Raw genomic sequence first — 25,181 nt, forward strand, 5'->3', positions numbered from 1 at the left:
ATCTGGAGGTGCTATTTTTTAAAGACAGTTTCCTTGGTTACAACTCCTAACCTTTAGCTCTCAAAACACAGGGGTTGCTGCTCAACATGTTGGTAAAGTCACTGGTCTTCTCAGTTAATATCAGGTAAACATAATCTTACCGACATAAAACTGTCATAAAGACCTGTAGGGATGATAAAGTACTCAACTACAGGCCAAAAAGTCTTCTTCCAGTCCTTTCCAAAGTTTCTGGAAAGGTAATTTCATAGCTGCTATTAGAAATCATGTCTTGCATCCTTTACAGTTTGGGTTTATATAGCATATAAACAGAATCTAATACCTACCTTCAAAAAGAAAACAAAAAAAACTTTTAAACATGCACTTACTGAATAAAATAAAATGTGCTGTTTTGTAGACCTGAGAAAAGACACTTGACAAAGTTAATCACAATATTTTAATTCCAAAATCTTTAAATTATATTCTGTCTTAGAAGAATTATCATGCTTTGAACCATATCTAAACAGGAACAAACAATTTGTTGTATTTGATAACATGAAGTCCTCAATAGGCTAAACAGGAATTATACATGAAATCATTTGAGGTCCTATTCTTTTTTTGTTTGTTTCCTGATATTAGCCTTCAGACAGATGCTGCTGACACAGCTGTCAATGTTGCTGGAAAAACTGTGATGCTGTTCTAGAAAAGCTAAATTTACAGCTTAAATGAATGCAAAGATAGCTTACAAAGAATATACTTTATTTAACCACCTCTCCATCTCTCAGGTTTACAAAGTGGTCCATAAAAAATAAAATGTCCAGTTAGGGTTAGTTGTGTGACCTTTTTTTAAGTCAGAGGTCAGAGGAGAATGGGCAGACTGGTTCTGAATAAAATAAATACAACAGTAGCTCAAATAAGCACGCATTACAACCTAGAAATGCAAAGTATTATCTCTAAACATACAACATATTGACCACAGAAAAAGATGGGCTACCGCAGCAGAAGATCAGTCTTGTTAGCTATAAACTAGAACCTGAGGCTATAGTTCCCACTCGCTCACTAAATCTCAAAAATAAGAGATTGGAAAAACGTTGTCTGGTTTGACTGAGTCTTGATTTCAATTGCAAAATTTAGATAGCAGGGTCATAATTCTTAAACAACAAGAAAACATAAATTCATCTTGCTTTGTTTTATTGGCTCAGGCTGCTGGTTTTGTACGGGTGAGTGGGATATTAGCTTAGCTATCATTAGATGCCACAATCCAACAAAGTGCCTTGGGATGTAGTTGAATGAGAGATTTACAAGAAAATTAGGCTCACAAATCTACAGCAACTTGGTGATGTTATCATGTCAATATGGACTGTTATCTAAGGAACATTTCAGACTCTAACCAAATCTATGCTACCAAAAATTAAGGGAGTTATAAAGATTAAAATGGGGTCCAACCTAGTACCTGCAAGGTGTACCTCATAAAGTGCCCACTGAATGCAATTCTGAAGAAAATTAGCAGGTGCATTTTCAATAATTTTAAGTATTTATTAGAATCATTCTATGAACAAAACTGCATATTCTAGTGTTTTTTTCCTAGATAGTTGATAAAAGCAGAGTTCTGCTCCTGCCTAGTCTTAATGAGGGTTGTTATGTAGTTATTAGCAACTGAACTAAAGCCTTCCCACATGAACAGCTTACTTTCATCTTGAGGAGCATCCACCACTTTACTCGTGTTTTTTCTTAAAGCCCATCGTAATTAGTTTTTGTCTCTTACATCTTACAATTGCCACATCACTCAGTAACAGTTAAACCCTTTTCTACTGACCTGGTTATCACCCTTTTAAGCCAGCAGCCAACTTTGAGAGGCTGATTTTAGAATGGTTGCTGTAGAGACCGAGTATAAAGCATACAGAGTTTGTCAAGAAATTGTCCATTAAAAGAAACTGAGGTTATTTAATTTACCAGTTGTTGCCTTGTGTAGTGTTGTAATGCTGAGGTATCAGTGGTCCCTGTGTACTTTGAAAGAGGGGGACAATATGTCCTCAAGGAAATTGACAGGAAGATATTTTAATTTGTTCCAGAACTCTAGCACTTGGCCTCCATTTATAAGCTGGGCTTGATTGAGGCATTCCATAGCAGCGTCTTAGATGATCCCTTCCGGGTGTATTGAAATATTGAAGTTCTAAAGAATAATGGGTCACAGGATAATATAAGATGTCTTGAAACAGAGATTCTTTATATGTTTCTCATTATCATTAATATGGTTTGTGCACTAAATCAACAAAGTTTAATATATGAGGCCCCCTTAGGGAGTATCAGAGCAGAACTAAGGCCCAGAATGCAAAGTCAGGGCAAGAGGTTTGTAGAAAGAGTGAACAAAACAAAACTCCGTGGGCTGTAAGCAGACTTTTCATGACTCAATGGTTTGCTTTTGAGTGTGAATCCTGCTTTTGTTTAGTCTGATGAACCAAACGCAGACCCATCGGCAAAATGGGGCCTGAGTTTTATGTTAATCGGCACCTTTAACCAAGTATTTTGCCCTCCACTATTTCACAGATTCAGGCCAGAATACTCCTCAGATATTCATATTCCACAGAAAATAGCCATGCCAAGTGAAATAGCATCCAGTGTTATGCACTGAAAGCTCACTCCGGTGCAGTTGTCAAATCATTCCTGGGTACTGTTGATCCACATGAATTTAAAGGTATGAGTTCAAAGAAATTCAGGTCGGTTCAGCATTGCTCAAGCTCTCACCTCTCTTTACAGTTCTTTGCAAAATGTGTGTTAAATAATCTAAAGCCAGGTTTTGGCTGCTTCATAGATTTCAGGGGTTTCCCGTCTAGAGGCCAGTACTATGGGGTCAGCTGATCTCTGACTCCAAGCTAAAATCAAAGCAAGGTTTACAAAATTGCATAAAATGTCTCATACATATATCTACAGGGCTTTATCTGTTTTTATCTTGCATCTTTATCTTTTTTTCTTTCCATCTTTCTTTCCTCTGTCTTATTTTTGTTTCCATATTATGAAAAAAAACATATACAGCAGGGGTGCCTCCTGAAAGCTTTCTAAGGGGTCGCCAAATGGGGGCCACATATAATTTTGGGTTGGCACACCAGAACCAAAAGCCATAACAGAATTTCAGAAGTGTATCTAGGCAAGGCAATTATATTTATATAACACCATTCATATAAAAGGCAATCCAAAAAGCTTTACGGGACATCAAAACAAATACAGAAAAAGAAAATAAACAAGCCTTTAGCCATAAATGCCTTGAATAAAATAAACAGCTGTTAAAATACAGATATTAAAGGAATAAAAGAAACAAATGTTCCAAACAGTTTGTTGGTCAGATTCTTTGATCAAAAGCTGCTGCTAAAAAAATGCTGTTAGTCATGCTTCAAAGTAACAAATAGTTTCTGCCAATCTCAGGTTTTTAGGGAGTTTGTTCTAGAGGAGCATAGAAACTGCCTCACCTTGTTTGGTTCTGGCGATGGGAACCATAAGTAAGCAGGTCTCTGAAGCCCTGAGGGATCTAAATGGTTCATACCTAACAACCTAATCAGACATGTCTTTTGGCCCAAGACCATTTAGTGCTTTATAGGGCAAAAATAGAATTTTTAAATATATTCTTTCTGAACAGGAAGCCATTGCACAGATTTAAGAATTAACTATGTTGTATAACTATGTTCCTTTGGCAAGACTTAATATTTAGCCTGATAAAACATACCTTCTTCCTCCCCAGTGTTTTGTTAATGGGGATCAAGTTTGTGTATACCTGTATTCTTTGAAGAATTTTTTTAAACCCCTATAATCGTATAGAACTTGTCTTTGCCCCCCCTAACCTCCCCTTGGTGGCCAACTTTTAAATCCTTCTGACATTTATAAGCACTCCTGATGAAAATTTGGTGAAAGCCCTAAACTTATTAGTCATCTTTTATCAAAGAGGGATAATTTCACACATTTTTTTACTTGAAAAATAGAATGTTTATTTTAAGTACCTTTGATTCAGGGGTGAAAAGACAACATGTTGTTAATACTTTGCACAACCTGTTTTTACCAGTAGAACAGCACTTAGTCTTGTTTAACATTTTACCAGGTTAGATTATATATAGAGGGATCTTTGATCATCGATCTTTGTACAAAAAAGAAAAACTTTTTTCTTGTCGCCATTTCCCAATGAATGAATATAAAAACTCATGTACCTTACTTGAATGTCATGTTCTCCTTTCTGTCCAATTTTGAAGAATGTCTAAGTCAAGTAAAGTCAAGTTTATTTATATAGCGCTTTTCAGCAACAAGGCACTTAAGGCGCTGTACATAAGGAAAAACATTACAATGATACAGAAAATCAAACAGTAGAGGTAATAAAAAAAAGAGAAAATAGAATGATGGATAAGAAAATGAAAGGACATTTGGACCGAAAACTTAACTAATAATGTGTAGATAACACATTCAAAGGCCACTCTAAACAAATATGTTTTTAATCTTGATTTAAAGCAACTTAGGGTTTCGGCGCTTTTGCAGTTTTCTGGGAGTTTATTCCAGATTAGTGGAGCATAAGAACTAAAAGCTGCTTCTCCATGTTTGGTTCTGGTTCTGGGTATGCAGAGTAGATTTGAGCCAGAAGACCTGAGAGGTCTGGGTGGTTGATACACTGACAACAAATCTGTTATGTATTTTGGTGCTAAGCCATTTAGTGATTTATAGACCAACAGAAATATTTTAAAGTCTATTCTCTGGGAGCCAGTGTAAGGACTTTAGAACCGGGGTGATGTGCTTCACTTTCTTAGTTCTAGTGAGGACGCGGGCAGCAGCGTTCTGGATCAACTGCAGCTGTCTGATCGACTTTTTAGGCAGACCTGTGAGGACACTGTTGCAGTGATCAGTTCTACTAAAGATGAACGCGTGAATTCGTTTTTCAAGCTCCTGCTGAGACATTAGTCCTTTAATCCTGGAGATGTTCTTTAGGTGATAGAAGGCCGACCTTGTTACTGTCTTTATGTGCCTCTGAAGGTTCAGGTCTGAGTCCTTCACTACACCCAGGTTTCGAGCCTGACTGGTGGTTTCTAGCTGTATTAAGTGAAGCTGTGTGCTAACTTTTAAACGCTCTTCCTTTGCTTCTCTTCCTTTGCCACTCTTCCGCCTCTCTGCCTGCTCAGACGCTTTTCTCCTAAGCTTCCTGCTTGCTTGCATTCTTTTACTCCTAAGTTTTTATATCTTAGCCAAAATTACGGAAATATTGGACTAAAACAACTTCTTACCAGCGACTCCCAAGGATTATTATTATTATTTTTTATGTTTTTAAAGGACTTTGATGTTTTTATAATCGAACTCAAAAGCAGGACAAGTTGACGCCAGCTAATCAGCACAAAATGCCTCCCTTCACCACAGAGGACTTCGACAAACTTTTACAGAAATTGGCTGTTTTGGAGATGAAAATCCATCGACTAGAAGTGAATGTGGAGGTGAATATGGGGTACAGCGATGATTCAACTCTGCCTGTGATCCCAAACAGTGACAGCCAGCTCAACAACTCAGCCGGCAATCAGAACACTGAGAATAAACCTACCGGCAGACCCCCCTGGCATGTTTTACAAAAATGCCCAAAAAATCTAGGTGGACGACTCACTGGAAGATCTCACCAATTAAATAAATTAGAATGGCCAGAATTACAGAGAAATGCCCCCGTTTCCCCTGGGAAAAGGAGACTTCGACAGCGAGCTGCTGTCACAACAACTGATAGGAGTGAGACAGCTGGAAATAATGGAATTCTCCTCCAAAACAGATTTTCTCCACTACAGAATGAAAACCAGGAAAATGATCCATCTTCTGAGAACAATAAAAGGTTTGAGGAAACCTTCATTCTAAACAGTCTTCTCCTAAGCTGCCAGAGAAAAAGCACCCAACCGGAGCAAGAACCCTAATAGTGGGCAACACAGTTGTGGATGGGATTAAAAACTTCTGCAACAAGAAAAACACAGACGTTTTGATTGGTACCAGTAACGTGGTGTCTGATATCTCAGAAAATATTCTTGCAATCACAGAAAAGTGCCTGTCTCTAGAAAACCTTATTCTACACTGTGGAGCCATGGATGATGTGGCTAAGAAAAAATCTGAAGGATTGAAGGAGGATTTCACTCGTCTTCTGAATATTGTTGGAGGTCTCAATATCAAGGTGTTTCTCAGCGGACCCTTTGCACCGATTTTCTGTAGAGATGAAGTTTTTTCCAGACTTCTGATTATTAATAAGTGGTTGAAAAAAACATGTGCCACCATACCTGTGAACATCATCGACAACTTTAATATTTTTGGGGAAAAACGACAACTCTTCAAGCAAGATGGTTTCTGTTTGAACAAGCCAGGGGCCAGACGTCTCACATCTAATCTCTTCTATTCAGTAAATAATCTGCCAACAGCTTCGACCTTCAGCAGAGAACATGAAGTATCAACAACAATGATAATGCTGCCTCCAACAGCTCCAGCAGAAACAATCAGCCAGTTGGCTGAGAAAGAGAGGTCATCACAAAAGTTCTCCCCATCGAAATCCACAGGAGAAGTAGACCCCCCCATTATACCCCCATCCCCCCAAACCCAGACCCAGACCGACACCCCCGGTAAACCCCCCTCACCCCAGACCCCGACCCAGACCGCACAGAACTCTCCCATCTCCCCACTGAGCCTGCTTTTTACTTTACTGGATTCTGATAACATGAAAGGAGCTCTTAAAATCGGGACCTAAATGGCTCTGACATCTTTTCCATTCAACACCCCCCGTGGCCGAGGCCCTGCTACTAAACCAACATCTTCCAAATGCCGCAGACCTTCACCACCTCCTGATCTATCTCCTCCTAATCAGGACCTTCAAATCACTTCTCTGTGATACAGTCTGGGCCCCAGTGGTAACTCTATCAGAAATGAGCATGTCCACAAAAAACTTGGGCCCCTAATAGGAGATAGTTGTAAAATCTCTGTGCTTATACATGACAGAAAGAACAAAGCCAAAAGGATAAGAGACAGTAATAAACAATCAACAAAAGCCATAAACTGTCAGGTACAACCACACACAGAGTTAATATCAACAACTAAGTCATATAAACTGGCTTTACTGAACATTAGATCTCTGTCAGGAAAATCATTTTTAATCAATGACTTCACAGAGAAGTGATTTGAAGGTCCCGATTAGGAGGAGATAGAGATAGGAGGCCTGTAAATATTCAAGAACATGGTTCGGACCAGGCTCTTTACCTGGAGAGCCAAATATTCAAAAGAGTCAAAAAGAGTCAGAAATACTTTTTTACACTTTAGTAAATCTTTAAACAAAGTGGCCACACTTCCACTTTTCTTTGCTGTCTGCTGTCACAAAGAAAATTGTAGTTCGGAGTCGTCGACTCTATCAGAATAGGATCTTCATTAAATTCATGTAACCATGTTTCTGTTAAAATCATAACATCAAGATCGTGGTCAGTAATGAAGTCATTGATTAAAAATTATTTTTCTGACCGAGATCTATTGTTCAATAAAGCCAGTTTATATGAGTTAGTTGCTGATATTAACTCTGTGTCTGGTTGTACCTGACATTTTATGGCTTTTTTTGATTGTTTATTACTGTCTCCTATCCTTTTGGCTTTGTTCTTTCTGTCACATTCTGGGGTGAGGGGTTTAACCGGGGGGTCGGCCTGGGTCTGAGTTTGGGGGGGAGGGGTGTATAACGGGGGGGTCTACTTCTCCTGTGAATTTCGGCAGGGAGACCTTTTGTGATGACCTCTCTTTCTCAGCCAACTGGCCAGTTGTCTCTGCTGGAGCTGTTGGAGGCAGCGTTATCATTGTTGTTGATACTCCATGTTCTCTGCTGAAGGTCGAAGCTGCTGGCAGATTATTTACTGAATAGAAGAGATTAGATGTGAGACGTCTGGCCCCTGGCTTGTTCAAACAGAAACCATCTTGCTTAAAGTTGTCGTTTTTCCCAAAAAATATTAAAGTTGTCGATGAAGTTCTCAGATGTAGTAGCACGTTTTTTTTCAACCATTTGTTAATCATCAGAATTCTCGAAAAAATTTCATCTCTACAGAAAATCGGTGCAAAGGGTCCACTGAGAAACACCTTGATATTGAGACCTCCAACAATATTCAGAAGTAGAGTGAAATCCTCCTTCAATCCTTCAGATGTTTTCTTAGCCACATCATCCATGGCTCCACAGTGTATAATAAGGTTTTCTAGAGACGGGCGCTTTTCTGTGATTGTAAGAATATTCTCTGAGATATCGGACACCACCTTACTGGTACCAATCTTAACTTCTGTGTTTTTCTTGGTGCAGAAGTTTTTAATCCCATCCACAGCTATGTTGCCCACTATTAGGGTTCTTGGTCCAGTTGGGTGCTTTTTCTCTTGTAATTTAGGAGAAGACTGTTTAGAATGAAGGTTGTTCTCAAACCTTTTATTGATCTCAGAAGATGGATCATTTTCCTGGTTTTCATTCTGTAGTGGAGAAAATCTGTTTTGGAGGAGAATTCCATTATTTCCAGCTGTCTCACTCCTATCAGTTGTTGTGACAGCAGCTCGCTGTCGAAGTCTCCTTTTCCCAGGGGAAACGGGGGCATTTCTCTGTAATTCTGGCCATTCTAATTTATTTAATTACTGAGATCTTCCAGTGAGTCGTCCACTTTGATTTTTTGGGCATGCGTCTAAAACATGCCAGGGGGGGTCTACCGGTAGGTTTATGCTCAGTGTTCTGATTGCCGGCCGAGTCGTTGAGCTGGCTGCCACTGTTTGGGATCACAGGCAGAGTTGAATCATCGCTGTACCCCATATTCACCTCCACATTCACTTCTAGTTGATGGATTTTCATCTCCAAAACAGCCAATTTCTGTAAATGTTTGTCCAAGTCCTCTGTGGTGAAGGGAGACATCTTGTGCTGATTAGCTGGCGTCAACTTGTCCTTCTTTAAAAACATCAAAAATCCTTTAGAAAAAAAAAAAATAATAATAATCCTTTGGAGTTGCTGGTAAGAAATAGTTTTAGTCCAATATTTCCGTGATTTTGGCTAAGAGATGAAAAGTTAGGAGTAAAAGAATGCAAGCAGGCAGGGAGCTTAGGAGAAATTGTCTGAGCAGGCAGAGAGGCGGAAGTAGAGCAAAATGGGCCTCGTATTTTCATCCTAGGAAATCATGTAATACGAACCAGAAAGTATGATCAACTCAAAAAGTCTAAGGTATAAATAAAAAATGTTGAAAAACAAATTTTCTTTTTATATGAGATCCTACCGAAAAATTGTTATTAAGTTAATGATTAGATTTCTAATTTTTTCTGTCTGAGATTAGGTTCTTGCACTCCATGATGAAGGTGTTTTAAGGCTTTTTATACTGCTGTACCCGAGGTCCAAATACATATGAAGTGGGCTGTATATATGATAAGCCAGGTTTACTTAACAGCCTTGGCAGAACCCCTTCTCTCTTCTTTTCCTAGTTGGTTCTTTCAACATATTTCTGATTTTGAGTCCAACATGGAAGCTACAGGGGAGCATAGGAGGCATGGGTTTTAAGGAAAGAGTCAAGAGATAATATCGTCCTTTTATTCTAAACGCCTGTGCAGTTTTGCTATTCCAAAACAGCTTTTATGCTTCATCGGCAAAAAGAATAAAATATATATTTCTCTGTTGACGTTTTCAGTGAGATCAATTTGCTACACAGAAGCATCTCTCATATCGGTTACATGTGTATTTCTTTATCATAAGCTGTTTCTTCTTCTGCCGGCTACTGCGCTTCGGTCCATGCAATATTAACCAGAAAAACAGTACTTTAGATGTAATTTGCTGCCGTGTTGCATTTAATAATGACAAAATCAAAATGTACCCAGCGCTCAAACATTCACTCTTCAAAGTATGTATAATGACTTGAACTGCATAGTTCAAAGAGAATGGGGAAGTGTTTGTATAGACTTATACAGGCTGAGCAACTCTGCTTTCCTCAGAGTGATATTGCAAGGTTTGATATTTACATAAGAGGGTGGTGAAGATGAGTTTAACACAGGAAACAGGTTTAAACTCCTTTGCTTCAGGCTACAGAGAAAAAACTTAGATAATAAACTAAGACAGCACTTTATTCTTGTTTTCTAGTTTTATTCATCACCTGGTCTTCCAGCTTCTTTAACAATGTTTTTTATACTAAACAGGATATATATCTGTTTTTTTTTTGTTTTTTTTTGATGGATGTCCCCTTTTTCTGTCTTGCATTTAATATTTTTCGTTGATGTTAATCAATAATTGGGTTTAACTTTTGTTTTAGTTATTGGAATGAAATGCAGCAGGAAACTATCCTTTGTGCATTTAAATGTGATGAAAGAACAAGTCACTTATCTAAGCCCAAGGGGTTTGCTAAGATAGCTCTGCACTGTGTGCTGACACTGGTCCCCAGTTACCATCGGTGTCGCTACATAACAATGTACTCATGCAGAAATGTGCTGTAACAAACATGTGATTTTTCTCACTCTCTGACATACTTTCATGACTAAGATGGCAAAATGTGGTATTGTACGAAGTTCCGCCATACATGCAAATTAATTTTACCACTAAATATACATATTGGCACATTTGCCCTAAACTCATTTTTAAATGCATGCAGTTATTACTGGAAAAATACATTCAATGACACCAAAAACATCTCCTATGAGACAAAAGAAAACGGGAAGATAAAAAATACATTGAAAACAGACTGTAGAAGGGACAAAACAGAGGACTGATGAAAATGAAAGAAGAGAGCAAGAAAAGCTCAGAAAGTGGATGGATGGTGAGGGAGGCAGGAGGGTGGAGAGGGAGAGGAGAGTGCCGAGTGGAGAGGAGAGAGAAAGCCGGAATGAACGATATATAGCCCCTGGCAAACAGAAAACAATTGTTACATTGCCTCCCATAACCCACTTCAACCTTAAACAGCAGATTTTTTTCACTCAATTAATTTCTACACATTGGAGCAGGGGCCTCTGCTGAAGCTAGGCTTTTATGTGCTTCTGCTCCTGCAAGGCCTGTACATATCTCTGTCTCTCTCGAGCTCTTTTTCTCTGTTTTGTTTTGTTTTTGCTTTGTGTATATATATATATATATATATATATATATATATATATATCCACATTCAGCATTGCAATTGCTTAGAACACTTTGAGAGATGAAAAAAACGATGTGTATTTTGAAAATAGCACATTGCTTTTATTCTAATCTTTTGTAATACAAGGAATGCCATTTAACTTAATTGGTGTTAGTAAAAGCAGGCAAATATAGATCATGAAATATGAAATTATTCATTCAGCTGAATGTATTGCTTTACATAGTTCCTAGGGGACTTTTATCATGCAGGGTATATATGCTTATTTTTACAACTTTTCCTTTACATTTGTGTGCGGGCTTGTGAATCCATATTATATTATTATATTAATTTAAAGTTCCAAAATTGAGAAACACATAAGAAAACATGTAAAAGAAACAAAGCAAACACTATTAAAATACACTCGAAACTTGCTGAAGAGTGGAACACCAAACTCAGCTATCAGTGCATAATACAATGTTCACCCAAGACAACAGTGGTGACAGCAAAGTCTTCAGCTTGCACTTTAGTTCATAAAGCAAAAGTTTAAATGCTGACTGTTAACTCTTTGTCATGGGACTGATGAAAAATGTTGTCTGAGAGCAGTAGTTCAGATACCTACACCATGCACCAGCACCATGTGAGGGGATTTAAATATGGCCTGTCAAACCCAGTCGGCCTATAATTTTGAACTGAAAACTATCATTCAAAAGGCTAAAACTCTGAGAGCATTTAGGTAGTATTCAGGTAATTTCTGCTGTGGTTCTGATCTGCATTTTTACTCTGATGTGCAAAGACATGCCTTATAACATTTCTCAAAACAAAATGCGTACCTAGAATTGTCTGCTTTATATCAGGTAGTTATGCAGTGGTAGCTAAATCTCGGTTTTCACTACATAATCAGTCTGAATTTTACTGGAAAGTGTTTTACTGCAGTACAGTAACATGTAGTTATCAAAATATCATTCTGAGGCCCATCTGTTATGCCAGACAAAAACTCTACAGGTCCTTCTACAGCTACTGTGCCCTCACCAAAATGTTGTTAGACAATATAAAGTCACTACAAGTTAATGCTACGCATGTTGTGGAGTGTAGAGAAGTTGAAATACTGATGTAGAATCAGAAGTTCTCATTCATTGGGCTCAGTAATAAAAGAAATTGTTTCATCTTAAGCCAATTATCATTGCTAAACATGCAGGAGTGGCATTTAGAGAGAACAGTTATTAATTTAATAGGATCTGTGGTCATCATCAGATGTTCTGTACTGACCGAAAACATAAATAGTTAGAAATGCTATAGAAGAAAGCAATTTCTTTCCTGAGACACTTCTTGCTCTCAAAGAGCAGCTGTGGTAGCCTTTGTGGTCTTATTGGTTAATCATTGCTTGAGCTATCTGTCATAGCTTTGGGATGAACTGTGTTGTGTCCTCTGCTGTCAGGTTTGGGTTGTTGTCACCCTTATATCAAAGACTCCAAATGTTTCCTAATCTTGGTGGGACGTGAAGAAATATGTCATCTTCAGTAGTTTTCTACTTAGATGATCTTTGTAGCAAACATCTTTTAAGTGACCACACATGGATATAAAATATCCCATAATCCCATACCAAGGCTTAAAATGTGTGTCTTCATCCACGTATAGCTTCCTGTGTTTTAAAGAGGTGTGGCTACAAATAGGTTTTTTTTTCCGGCAAAAAGCACTTTAAAAATTAATAATGACATTAACATTATTATTAATTATCTAGTTTGACGAACAGTGAAAAGCCCAATTGAGATTTGTTTATGTTTCATATTTTCAAAATGTGTAGGTTATATGGCTATAAAGTACTTTATGCAAAAAAAAAAAACACTCAGAGGGTTAATGACAACAAAATTTTAAAAGACAGAACTTTCAAGCGCAAACCAGGCCACGGTGGCCTTATATATGGACAGCAGGTTGACTTGCCCGAGGGCAGAGAGTGGGAGAGCAGGCAGAGACAGATGGACACATAGATACGAAAGAGCATGACTGAGCTGTGTCTGTGTGTGGTGAGTGAAGACCGGTCGGAACAACATGAATCATGGCTCCAGTTGAGAGAGGAGCAGATCCGATCGATAACTGCCCAGAGGAGAGAGAAGATTGAGGGAGAGAGCAAGAGGATGAAGGGGGGAACTCAGAGGGCGTTCATCACTGGACCACCCTGACTCCCAGCATGCTCACCTTATTCTGGCTCTAGTTATAGGGAGGCTGTAAGTCATTTTTCTGAGTGAAAACGACAGTAGACACAGATAAAGTCCTAAAAGTGTGAGAAAACTCTGCTGCTCCAGTGTATTAAAATACAGTGAATAGCATACTCTTAATTATCAATATACTTGTTTGTAATTTTTTAGGACAAAAGAAGAAGCAAGTGGGTTTTTCAATCAGAGGAAGAGGTACATATAATCAGCAGTGGTCATTTCTTTTGAAATAGCCAATGTGTCAAGGGAAATATGAACAGGTGTGTGTGTGCTGGGGATATCTACAGAGGCGAACAGTGTAAAGAGTCCCTGCCTGGATTTTAAGCGTTTTAGCATTTTATGCACGAGTGCTATGCACCATTGTACTGTTGACCAGGCAAGCAATTTTTCCTCATCCCTCCTTTTTTATATAATTTGGTCGATAAAGGTGAAGGGCATTTCATTGCTATTTCTCCGTCCCAGCCCCCCTCCCCCTCGCACTCTCTCCTCTGTCTCAGAGTGAAAATCCTGAGATAAAGCTTTGGCTGCACTCCATGTTTAATGGAGCCTAATCCCACAGATTTTAGATACAGAGCTGTGAAGTTATTCCCTCATGCCCATCTTCACTAACACATAAGGGTCATGTGACCAACTACTTCTGTCACATAGGACATAAACTCGACAGTAGAACCAGAAAAGAAAAAAAGGAAAAAAAAAAGGCAAATTCACTGACATTTTTATTTTGTTTTGCTTCCATCTTTGTAGTAAATCTTTTTTAAAAGCATGCCGTGCTCACTACCTGCAGATGTTCCAGGGATTTAAAAATCAGTAACATGAAGACAAATTTTTCACAGGATTCTCAATTTGAGGAGTCATGACTAAAGACAAGTAAACTTCCAGCCTCAGCATCACATTGAGATGCCTGGAGAGAGTTAAGATGGCTTGACTGGCTGGAGGCTATTTGGAGAAACCATGTGTGGGCAAGCTGTATACCCACCAACAATCCTCCTTAAGGGATGAGCTGACACAGAGCAATTTAGTATTCACCCTGCCAGTGAAAATATCTTTAGTCCAAGTGCACAAAATACTCGTGGCAGGAAATATGCCAGACCCTCTTCTCCCATCTGACTCATTTTGTTTTAGAGTAGCCACTGTATGCTTCAATTTAGCCCCAGATATGCTTGCCAGGCCCACTTGACAAGCGCTTCACTGTCAATGTGTAAAACAGTCCACATGGATGATTGCAGAGCAACACTGGTTGTTAGCTGCAGTGAGTATTCAAAGACTATGCATGCTACCAACACTGACTGCTCTTTATGTGCACTAACAAGGATCTTTAAAGCAAAACAACAAAGTAAGCCGCTTTACTTATTCAATTTGATTCTGCTCTAAAGGCAACACGCACTACGTGCAACTACTGATTTTCTTGCCAACTCTTGTTTAACCTTTATTCTTTTTTCAGATAGTTTTTTTTCCCCCTCTGTCCTTACCAATCTCCATGCACTTCTACACCCTTTACTTGTCACCTGGGACTGTCTTGCCTCTTGGCTCAAAGGAACCTAAGTTTCTGAAGACTAGACTACTGTAAACTTTGTCCTGAACACATTGAAAAATTTTGTTTTGGAGCATACAGGTCCTTCTCAAAATATTAGCATATTGTGATAAAGTTCATTATTTTCCATAATGTAATGATGAAAATTTAACATTCATATATTTTAGATTCATTGCACACTAACTGAAATATTTCAGGTCTTTTATTGTCTTAATACGGATGATTGTGGCATACAGCTCATGAAAACCCAAAATTCCTATCTCACAAAATTAGCATATTTCATCCGACCAATAAAAGAAAAGTGTTTTTAATACAAAAAACGTCAACCTTCAAATAATCATGTACAGTTATGCACTCAATACTTGGTCGGGAATCCTTTTGCAGAAATGACTGCTTCAATGCGGCGTGGCATGGAGGCAATCAGCCTGTGGCACTGCTGAGGTCTTATGGAGGCCCAGGATGCTTCGATAGCGGCCTTTAGCTCATCCAGAGTGTTGGGTCTTGAGTCTCTCAACGTTCTCTTCACAATATCCCACAGATTCTCTATGGGGTTCAGGTCAGGAGAGTTGGCAGGCCAATTGAGCACAGTGATACCATGGTCAGTAAACCATTTACCAGTGGTTTTGGCACTGTGAGCAGGTGCCAGGTCGTGCTGAAAAATGAAATCTTCATCTCCATAAAGCTTTTCAGCAGATGGAAGCATGAAGTGCTCCAAAATCTCCTGATAGCTAGCTGCATTGACCCTGCCCTTGATAAAACACAGTGGACCAACACCTGCAGCTGACACGGCACCCCAGACCATCACTGACTGTGGGTACTTGACACTGGACTTCTGGCATTTTGGCATTTCCTTCTCCCCAGTCTTCCTCCAGACTCTGGCACCTTGATTTCCGAATGACATGCAGAATTTGCTTTCATCTGAAAAAGGTACTTTGGACCACTGAGCAACAGTCCAGTGCTGCTTCTATGTAACAGCCCAGGTCAGGCGCTTCTGCCGCTGTTTCTGGTTCAAAAGTGGCTTGACCTGGGGAATGCGGTACCTGTAGCCCATTTCCTGCACACGCCTGTGCACGGTGGCTCTGGATGTTTCTACTCCAGACTCAGTCCACTGCTTCCGCAGGTCCCCCAAGGTCTGGAATCAGCCCTTCTCCACAATCTTCCTCAGGGTCTGGTCACCTCTTCTCGTTGTGCAGCGTTTTCTGCCACACTTTTTCCTTCCCACAGACTTCCCACTGAGGTGCCTTGATACAGCACTCTGGGAACAGCCTATTCGTTCAGAAATTTCTTTCTGTGTCTTACCCTCTTGCTTGAGGGTGTCAATAGTGGCCTTCTGGACAGCAGTCAGGTCGGCAGTCTCACCCATGATTGGGGTTTTGAGTGATGAACCAGGCTGGGAGTTTTAAAGGCCTCAGGAATCTTTTGCAAGTGTTTAGAGTTAACTCGTTGATTCAGATGATTAGGTTCATAGCTCGTTTAGAGACCCTTTTAATGATATGCTAATTTTGTGAGATAGGAATTTTGGGTTTTCATGAGCTGTATGCCAAAATCATCCGTATTAAGACAATAAAAGACCTGAAATATTTTAGTTAGTGTGCAATGAATCTAAAATATATGAATGTTAAATTTTCATCATTACATTATGGAAAATAATGAACTTTATCACAATATGCTAATATTTTGAGAAGGACCTGTATAGGTGTGTGTTAACACTAGCAAAGGAGAAAGACTTCAGCAATGTCCTTTAAGAAACAATTGCTGCCCATCAATAAGGGAAGGGTTTTAAGTCAATTTCCAATTCCAAACAATTTAGAGCCCATCATTATGCGGTAAGAAAGTTATTCACAAGTGAAAACATTTAAGGCAGCCGCCAATTTTCCCAGTAATGCTGGTCCCAACAAATTCACCCAGTGTCATATCAGGCAATAAATAGTGAAAATACTACAAATCACAAACGTCACAGCTCAGATTTTATATTAGCATGATAACATAACATTTATGACATTATAGTAAAAAAGACAAAACAAGCATTGCTTGTAGACAGTATACGATATTCACAGTATGATCACTTTGCATAAAAATACCAGTTTTACAATATCAAATGTTTCTCATGAACTAATTGCTTCATTTAAAAAGAAAGCAAAAATAATTCCTTCCATTGTTAAAATTATGTAACACACTGATTATAATGGTGATAATTTTATTATTCATTACTTTCACCTACAATAGGCATGCTTGCAATTTCTTCAATTAAAATATAGAATAAACACTTAAAATTGTTTTGTGGTTTTCAAGGTCCTAATGGGCAGAGTATTATCCCTTTTTGCTGTTCCTCTCATTGTAGAGTAATGGTGGGATCATTACAAGCTAATAATACCTGGGTAATCATTTGGGGCTATCTACTCAACTAGCCAGCCTTCAGTCACCCGCCTACAGACCTGTGCTCTTGTCAACTGTTTTGTTTTTTGTTTTTTTAATGCTGTTTCCGTTATAAGAGTGATCTGTAGTAGTCTTTTAGTTTTCATACTATTACAGTTTTTCAAAACTGGAAATATTTCCAGACGGCTGAATTTGTCTTTCTCGTAAGATGGAGAAAAGTGTAGTAGCCTTCTTTCAGCTGTGTGATCAACAGTGTGCAGCAACAGGTAGGTGATGTACACCATATAACAAAAAGTTAACAGTTTTATAACAGTAACCTTTAAAATCTTGGCATGCATTAATATTGGTAACCAGTCTTTTTCTGATAGCCTGTTTGGAAAGATGAACTGAAACAATATTGTACAGAGCTTTCTTTATAACAAGGTGTTTAAACAAATGAAACAAAAAACATCTAAAACAAAATTATGGGGTTTCCTTTGTTTTTCAAATATCCTTCACAATCAGGACAAATCTTTCTGTTTACATGGTGTGATATAGCTGAACAGCTGACATATAAATGTACCTTGAAATGCTTCACAAACATAAATGTCAGTGTACTGAGTCAGAAACTGACTGTTCAAACCTCTGTTCTTGGATGTAAATTTGGCACAAATGTATGTTGTCGGCACGGAAAACCATGCATCGTCCTTTATAGGTGCATTGCTTCTGGCACTGTCATTTCAAGGTCTCAATTTCTTTCCATTCTGGGCCCCGAACTACTGCCAGCCTAGCCAATCCACCTCTGCCAAAGTCTTCTTCATCTCTTCTCTCTCCTCCTTTGCATAATTACCCAGGTAATTGTGGAGTAATTGCCTGCATCACCTGTTCCTGTGAAGCTTTGGCATTGTTTAATAAACAGCTGGAATATAAGCCACATGTTGTTGGAGAGCAGGAGGGAAAACATATTGGAGCAGAAGATGAGGGCTGAAGATTAAAACCAAATCAAGGTAGAACTTAGAAAGTCAGAAGGTTTTGCACTGAAGCAATGACATAAAGACTATACACATGGTTACTATCAAAACAGACACATATGCACCTTGTTCTAAGCAGGTTGCAAATTTATTATATAGGGTAGACATATTGCATATGAAAGAAGGTAGGAAAAAATAATGTGACCGGGTGATGAATAGATGTAGCAACAAGAAGAGGAGGTGAGTGAGAGAAAGTTTGACACATGAAAGAATAAGATTGAGAGTTGGGAGGGTAATGGTGGTAGGGATGTGGTGCGGTGGGGGAAAGCGAGCCTCTCAGGGCTAATGACATTAAGCAGGTTTGATGAATCGACACCAGTTGAGTGTTATTGACGTCCTCTGAGCCTGCCCAGGCAGAGCCAGCCTCTCAGGTCTGGTATTGGCTACCCCTGCTCTGCAATTAGACTTCCTTATTAGATTCCCTCAGTTGTGCCCTATCAGGGGGTGACCAGGGTGGCATGATGGATGTGATGGGCAGGATTAGAAGAGGGGGAATGTCACCCATGCCCCGCCTGGGGGGGCACCAGACAATGGGTTTGACCACTTGTCACAGGGGGAGGTAGGCAGAGGGCAGGGGGTGCAGTGCAAGTCTCTTATTGAGGCTGTCAATCATTGGTGCTTACAAGATAGAGGCTGTGTCTGTGCACAGAGATGCACAGGAGTAATTACCATTCCATCTTTCTTGGCATCTAGATATATGAGGCTGTTCACAACCACTGACCTCATGAGGCAGCCCATTACCATCTTTGAAATTGTTTGAAAATTCTCAATTTACACATCCTCTCCTTCATTCACTAATCCTACGCAAAGAGATAAAAAATGTTTGGATCCTGATTATCTAAATTAATATCCTATTTGGTAATTGAAGTAAATATGAGAAGTAAATGGATTGTATTTTGCACCCTTCTGTGTCTACACCTGTTTCACAGTTTAGCTAGGAAGTATCCTTAACCCTATTCTCCCCAGTTCCTGCAAATGACAGCTCCATGCATCCATTCATCAACATCTTAGCTCTTATGGTGCAAAAAATGGGGCAAGTCAGGTAAGTGTCCCAATTCAGCAGTTTTGAAAGGCAGTAACTAATGATGTTTCAGGAAAGAGGGCCGCTGCTGTTTCCCAAGAACTTTCCTTCCTGTTCCATTGTGTGTTTGTGTGCCTGGATAGTTAGCTAATGGCCTGTCCCTGATGAATTAGGGGGTCTGACACAATGCAAACACACTCTCCCAAGGTCAGAGCAGCCCACGGATTACCATATCTAGCGTCTTTAGCTATCAACCTCAGCCTCAAGTTAGCAAGATGATGACTGAGTCAAGAGCCAAGCAAGACAAGGAAGTCAATGGATGAAGCAGAGTGAGAAAAACATTTAGCAGTGAGCTGCATTTGTACCAAATATTAGTTGTGAAGTTAAATGTTTTAATCATACTTTTTTGCACTATGTGATTGAGTATTATTTTTTTGCTGAAAGAGCTCAGAATTGATCTAGAAGTTGTTAATGACTAATATGAAGATTATTGGCATTTTTCCCACTCATGTCCATGTCATGTTGCAATCGTGAAGTGTTGTGGAACATATTTTTCTGTTGGCTAAAAGAAAAATCTGTCTCTTTTTACATAATGGGGAAGTTTGTAGCAAGCTCATCTGTTAAATGTGTGAGAAGCTTTGTTATGGCTTGGGTATGTTTGGCTGCAAAGGCATTGATACTTGAAAACCAGCAGTTATTGATGAGCTTGCTGTGGACTGAGAATGAATGTGGTACTGTAAAGGCTGTGTTCTCATATTCAACCAAATGCAGTAAAATCATTGGAATGCATTTCATCATTCAACAGGACAGGAATCCAGAATGCTAAGACAAAGTAAAGAAGAAAAGAGTTTCTCAGAGGAAAAAGTTAGTTTCTTGACAGACCAAGTCAACTTATTTCAATCCCATTGAGCTGAAGTTCACTTACTAACTAAACTTAGGTAGCTGCAGTTAGCAAGCTGAAAAATACCACCAGAGATGTATGTCTGGTTTCGGAATGTAAAAACAAATTAGAGAATATTTATTTACCAAATAAAAGCCTGAAAAGTGTGCCATTAATTTTTATTAAATGTCATTTCTTTGATACAACTTGATAGAATTCAGTCCAACCATTTTCCTTTATATGTCACTTATTAGTGAACAGAGCCCAGTTGTATATTACGTCCCCTGAACATTAGTGACAAAAACCAAGGTACACACTAGACAGGTCAGGAATACATGCTCTGGTAAGATGAAACACAACTTTGAATGTTTGGGCTACATGCAATATGTGTGGTGGAACTCTAAGATTGTACATCACCTTGAACACACCATCCCCACAGTCATACATAGTGGTACCATCAGGCTGTGGGGATAAGGGATCCTCCTGAATCTTAATAAATAAAAAACCTTTTAGGTAATGCAAAAGACAGTGACCCTAACCATACAGCCAGAGCTAGAATGGTGTTTGTTAAATGAGGGGTGCTCAAGTCCAGTCCTCGATAGCTACTGTTCCACAACGTTTAACTTTTAGATTTTTTCATATTGAATGTAGAACAATCAAAGGTAGAAAGTTAAAAATATGGGCAAACATTGACTTAAAAATCCAACTTAAAATACAGGCCTGCACCTATCCCCATGTGTATGTTCACAGGACAAATTGATATACATTTGGGAATATGCACATCCACCCACACAATAGCCTCTGCAGGGAGATGGCTAAAATGTCAAGCTATGTGCATGGCTGCCTCCTGTCGACACCTCTCTCCTTATTTCACAGCAACACCTGGTGGTGACAAAGAGCACAGAAGAGAGATACACCCCAGGAGAGGGGAGGAAATGAAAGTCCACACGTTCCCCCTCGCAACTGACCCTCCCTGGCCGATCATGATCTGCTGGCCTGTCAATCCAACTCAAAGCTACTTAATTTCACTTTGAATTGATGACGTTGGGGCCCGTGCCAAAGTTTGAGGGATTTTAGATGTAGCACCAAAGCCAAGGTGCATAATGAATGAAAAGCCCCTTCCCAAATTGATTTCAAACTAAGTCAAACCCTGATATTCAATTATCTGCCAGACTTGCTACTAAGGAACTTTAAAACTTGTATGGACAGAGAAAGAGAGAAGGAGAGAGAAAGTGAGGAAGGGGAAAGAAGATGCTCAGAGCAGAATGCAAATGACTCCAACCCTGCATGGTGTCAGAACAGGTGGCCCGGTGGTAGTGCCGGGGCTGATGAATGAGCTGTTGAAGTGGAGCCCATTGCTACCTCTAGCTAGTGGCAGCTCCAATTCTGCCTAGTTAAGCATTTGGCCTCCTCTGCCAGGAAGGCTTAATTGAAGAAATCATCACAGGGACAGGGACAGATATGGTGTTACTGGGACCCAGTGGTCTGTCTGCCTAACCAGACAGTAACATCATAATGGTGTGATTCACTAATCCCAAGAAATGTATTTCATTACAGGATAGCAAAGTGGGACCAATTCCATTTTAAATACATGACTATCAGTGAGAAAGTGATTTGGTTGAGCAACATGTTAAAGCTCGAAACTTACAGATATTTCTCCTCCATTTTCCGGTTAAACAAATTTGTCTAAACCATGCAATGCACTTTGTACAGTTAAAACATTCCACTGTGAAACTTTCTTTTGCTTCTGTTTTAGAGTCCATTACAAATAGCTCACAGTTGTACTTGTGCCTTAAAAAATGTCACAGCTAAATTTGCTGTGATAATACGTTTTGAAATTTATTTTTGTTATTTTCTACATTTGTAAAATCAGTTTCAGTCTTGAGCCAGACAAAAGACCATAAGGCAAGGGACAAAAGGAGTGCAGCCAATTGGTTAGTCTTAGCAAAGACCAGTGACTTTTTTATTGTATCAGGGAGTGAGGGTAATTATCGGTGAATTAAAAAAAACCTGTACTGTCAGCGGTATCAAGCAAGGACCAATCAAGACATTGACACAGCTTTTGTGTTCCAAAAAAACAAGTAGCCCTTGGCACCCTACCACCCTTGCGCACAGTGTACCAAATGTTTAGCCAAACTAATGAACGACCACATGCAATTATAATGTACTTTCTCTGAAATCAGGCCTGCCATGGTGTTAATTACATAATTATTGGAGATGTCAGCGCTGTACGGGAGGGTGGACCATCAGTAGGAAGAGTGTAGCTCACAGAGAGGCAAGTTGCTTTGCTTTCAGGGATGAACTATAGACGCTTCTTTGATTCATGATGCCGCCTTTGTGGAAAATATCGCCTTTGCCAAGTTAATTTTGAAAAGGCCAGCATATTTGGGCAGAGACAATCAGCCTGACCTTTCTGGGAGCAACCTCTGTTTTCACTCTTTTACCTATTTTCTCTCCTTCGTTCTCTCTTTCTTCCTTCCCTTTCTACTTTCCAATAACTCTGAACATATACTACCACCGTTGATCAGCAACTTGCACTGATCAGACAGCCTTTCTGTTCCAGCTGGAATATTTGTACACATTTTCTGCGGGTTGCTTCCATTAGGCAGAGGCCTTTGGAGGGAAAAGAGTGTGTTTCTAGTTGAGACAGACAATTGTGTTCTTCTGCCTGCGCTCTTCACTAATCAACTCAAGGCGGATGACTTTGTTCTTTTTTTTGTGCTGTGATATCATGCAGATGATTGGAATATCAAGTCATTCCACATTTACTGCCTTTTGGCTAATTTGCTGCCGCTGTATATCAAGTGTGTCTGGAGACCAAGGGACCATATTTCTCTTGTAGGGACTAGACTAAAAGAAAACTTGTTTGCTATTCAGTTTTCCCCCTTACTGACAGTTGGAGTGTAAGCTGAGGCTGTATATTAGAGGGAAAAAGTGAATGTAAGTGATAATGTATTTGCAATGAGTGTTTCTTTTTGTTTGGGGTTTGGATCAAAAACTGATGAGAAACTAGGCGCAATGGAGCCATGGCACCCAATCAACATACAAATGAGCCACCATATGGAAGAGTGTAAAAGAATCATATACCTATTACTAACACTCCTTAATCTAGAAAAGGGCCCAGTTATTCTGTTTTTCCGTAGTTTATTTCCATTTATTTGTCTCTACCAGGTACAGACAACAGAATTCAGTCTGAGTAGATTTGTCTCTTGACTGAAAATAGTTTACCTCTTCACTGTTCTCTGTTATACTTCCTACTTATGCTTCCTGCCTCACTAGCCTGCTGTTTTCATAGGAAATTAGCCAGACGTCCCCCGAGGTAAATCTCATGCATAGCAAGATATCTGCCTGTCAAGGTGTTCTACAGCTTCTGCATTCATTTGCAGCTCCGCATCTCTCTCACTCTTCTTCCCATCTTTCGTTTCTCCATCTGACCCCTGCAGCTGCAGTCTTATCTAAGATATTATCCAGACAGTCATCTTATAGCGTCTAGCTTGTCCATCATGGGGACATCTAAGAAAAAACTGCAGCACTTTTATCAAGACCTAACTACTGTATGTGTATCTGTAACACAGTAGGTCAAGGTATTTTTATGTATGTTTTTCCAAACAGATATTTTTAAGTGCATTGTAATCATTTGGTATGACAGATAGTTACTTTATTCAACAAGGAACTAGTTGATTCTGTTGTTGCAGATAGGCTGAGGTTGTCCTCTGTGACTGTGTGTATAATTATACATTAGTAGTCATGATACTGCTTTAAACTGCCATCCCGCCTGTGTTACGAGTGTCCGAAGTATTGCAACCCTGCCCATGTTGACCATGAAATTACTCTAGAGAGAAATAACATAGTCTGCAGAGAGATGTTCAAGCCCCGTTCCTGGTCACAACAGGAACATTGAAAGTTAAACCTTCTCTGGCCTGTGGCTCTGTAATTTTTACACTTTGTTTTACAACCCCCATAAAATCGCCCCTTGATGAATTTGATACGCTTATGAAAACATTTCCATCCAGGTGGGTTGTGAAAGTTTCAGTGGGACAGACCTGTATTGTAACCTTCTCCATCATCATGTTCTGCCCGAGGCCAGGTTGTAAACAATTTGCAGTGCCTCGTTCTGTTTTTGTTCTGCAAATATGTGTGTGCTCCTAGTTGAAGAACATTGTGTCAAATGACTAGGAAGCTGGCTACAGGCTGAGTGATTGATAGTGCATGTACAACAAGCCTCAATGTGTTTGTAGATTTGGAAAATACTTTTTACAGTGTTGGGGGAGCTTCATAAGTATAGTGCATCAGGCCAGCTGCTACAGGTTTTGATATACCCTCACTGGCCAATTTATTAGTTACACCTAGCTAACAGTAATAGAACTACTACTACTTCTTCTGTGGTGAATAGAGAAGACTATGTTCAAAAAAAGACAAAGAAATCATTTTACCATTTGGCCTACAGTCCCACAGTTATCGACAGACATAATTGGCAGCTATAGGTAACAACCGTAATTTGGGTCATAAATATAGTGCAAATAATCTTGAAAGAATGTCCAAGATCATTTATTTACATTATGGTGAGGGGCTCAGTCATTTGAGAGGGAACCAAAGATAAGTTGTTGTTTTTTATTTTATTTTATTTTTAATTTAATTTCCCTTTGTGATTAATAAAGTATTTTTGAATTGAATTGAATTGAATTTTTGCATTGAAAGATTCTATGAATTGTTTGATAATGCATTTCAAACATCTTAAAGTTCATTTATTTTAGCTGTTCTGCTTGTTTGAGATCTTATGTGAGAGCCATGACTAATTGCACCACTGTTTTTGCAGTCTAACACTATATGTGAGACAAGCAGTGGAACACTTTAAATTGCCATTTGGTAAATAAAGAAAATGGAAGGGTGAAAGAGACTTATTTTGCATGGTAAATTAGAAAAACTTGATTTTAGGAAATTCTTTTCTTTCATAGGCCAATTTGCATCCAGACATAGAAATTGAAAAGAGAAGAGTACATCTTGTAGCCCACAGTCATGTTCTGGAATGAACATTTATAGTCAAATGCAATGTATAAGACAAGTAAGGATAAATCAAATGCTCAAGAGTAGTGTAAAAATGTGATTGAATTCAA

The 25,181-nt window shown here is 39.1% G+C and overlaps 1 protein-coding gene across 6 annotated transcripts in view; it reads left to right on the forward strand.

Moving 5' to 3' along the window:
* camta1a (calmodulin binding transcription activator 1a) overlaps nt 1-25,181 on the forward strand; it is a 492,714-nt gene that overhangs the window by 293,643 nt on the left and 173,890 nt on the right. The gene's annotated exons all lie outside the window — the stretch shown is intronic.

The sequence above is a fragment of the Girardinichthys multiradiatus genome, chromosome 1, assembly GCF_021462225.1.
Source record: "Girardinichthys multiradiatus isolate DD_20200921_A chromosome 1, DD_fGirMul_XY1, whole genome shotgun sequence".
In the NCBI taxonomy this organism is placed as follows: Eukaryota; Metazoa; Chordata; class Actinopteri; order Cyprinodontiformes; family Goodeidae; genus Girardinichthys; species Girardinichthys multiradiatus.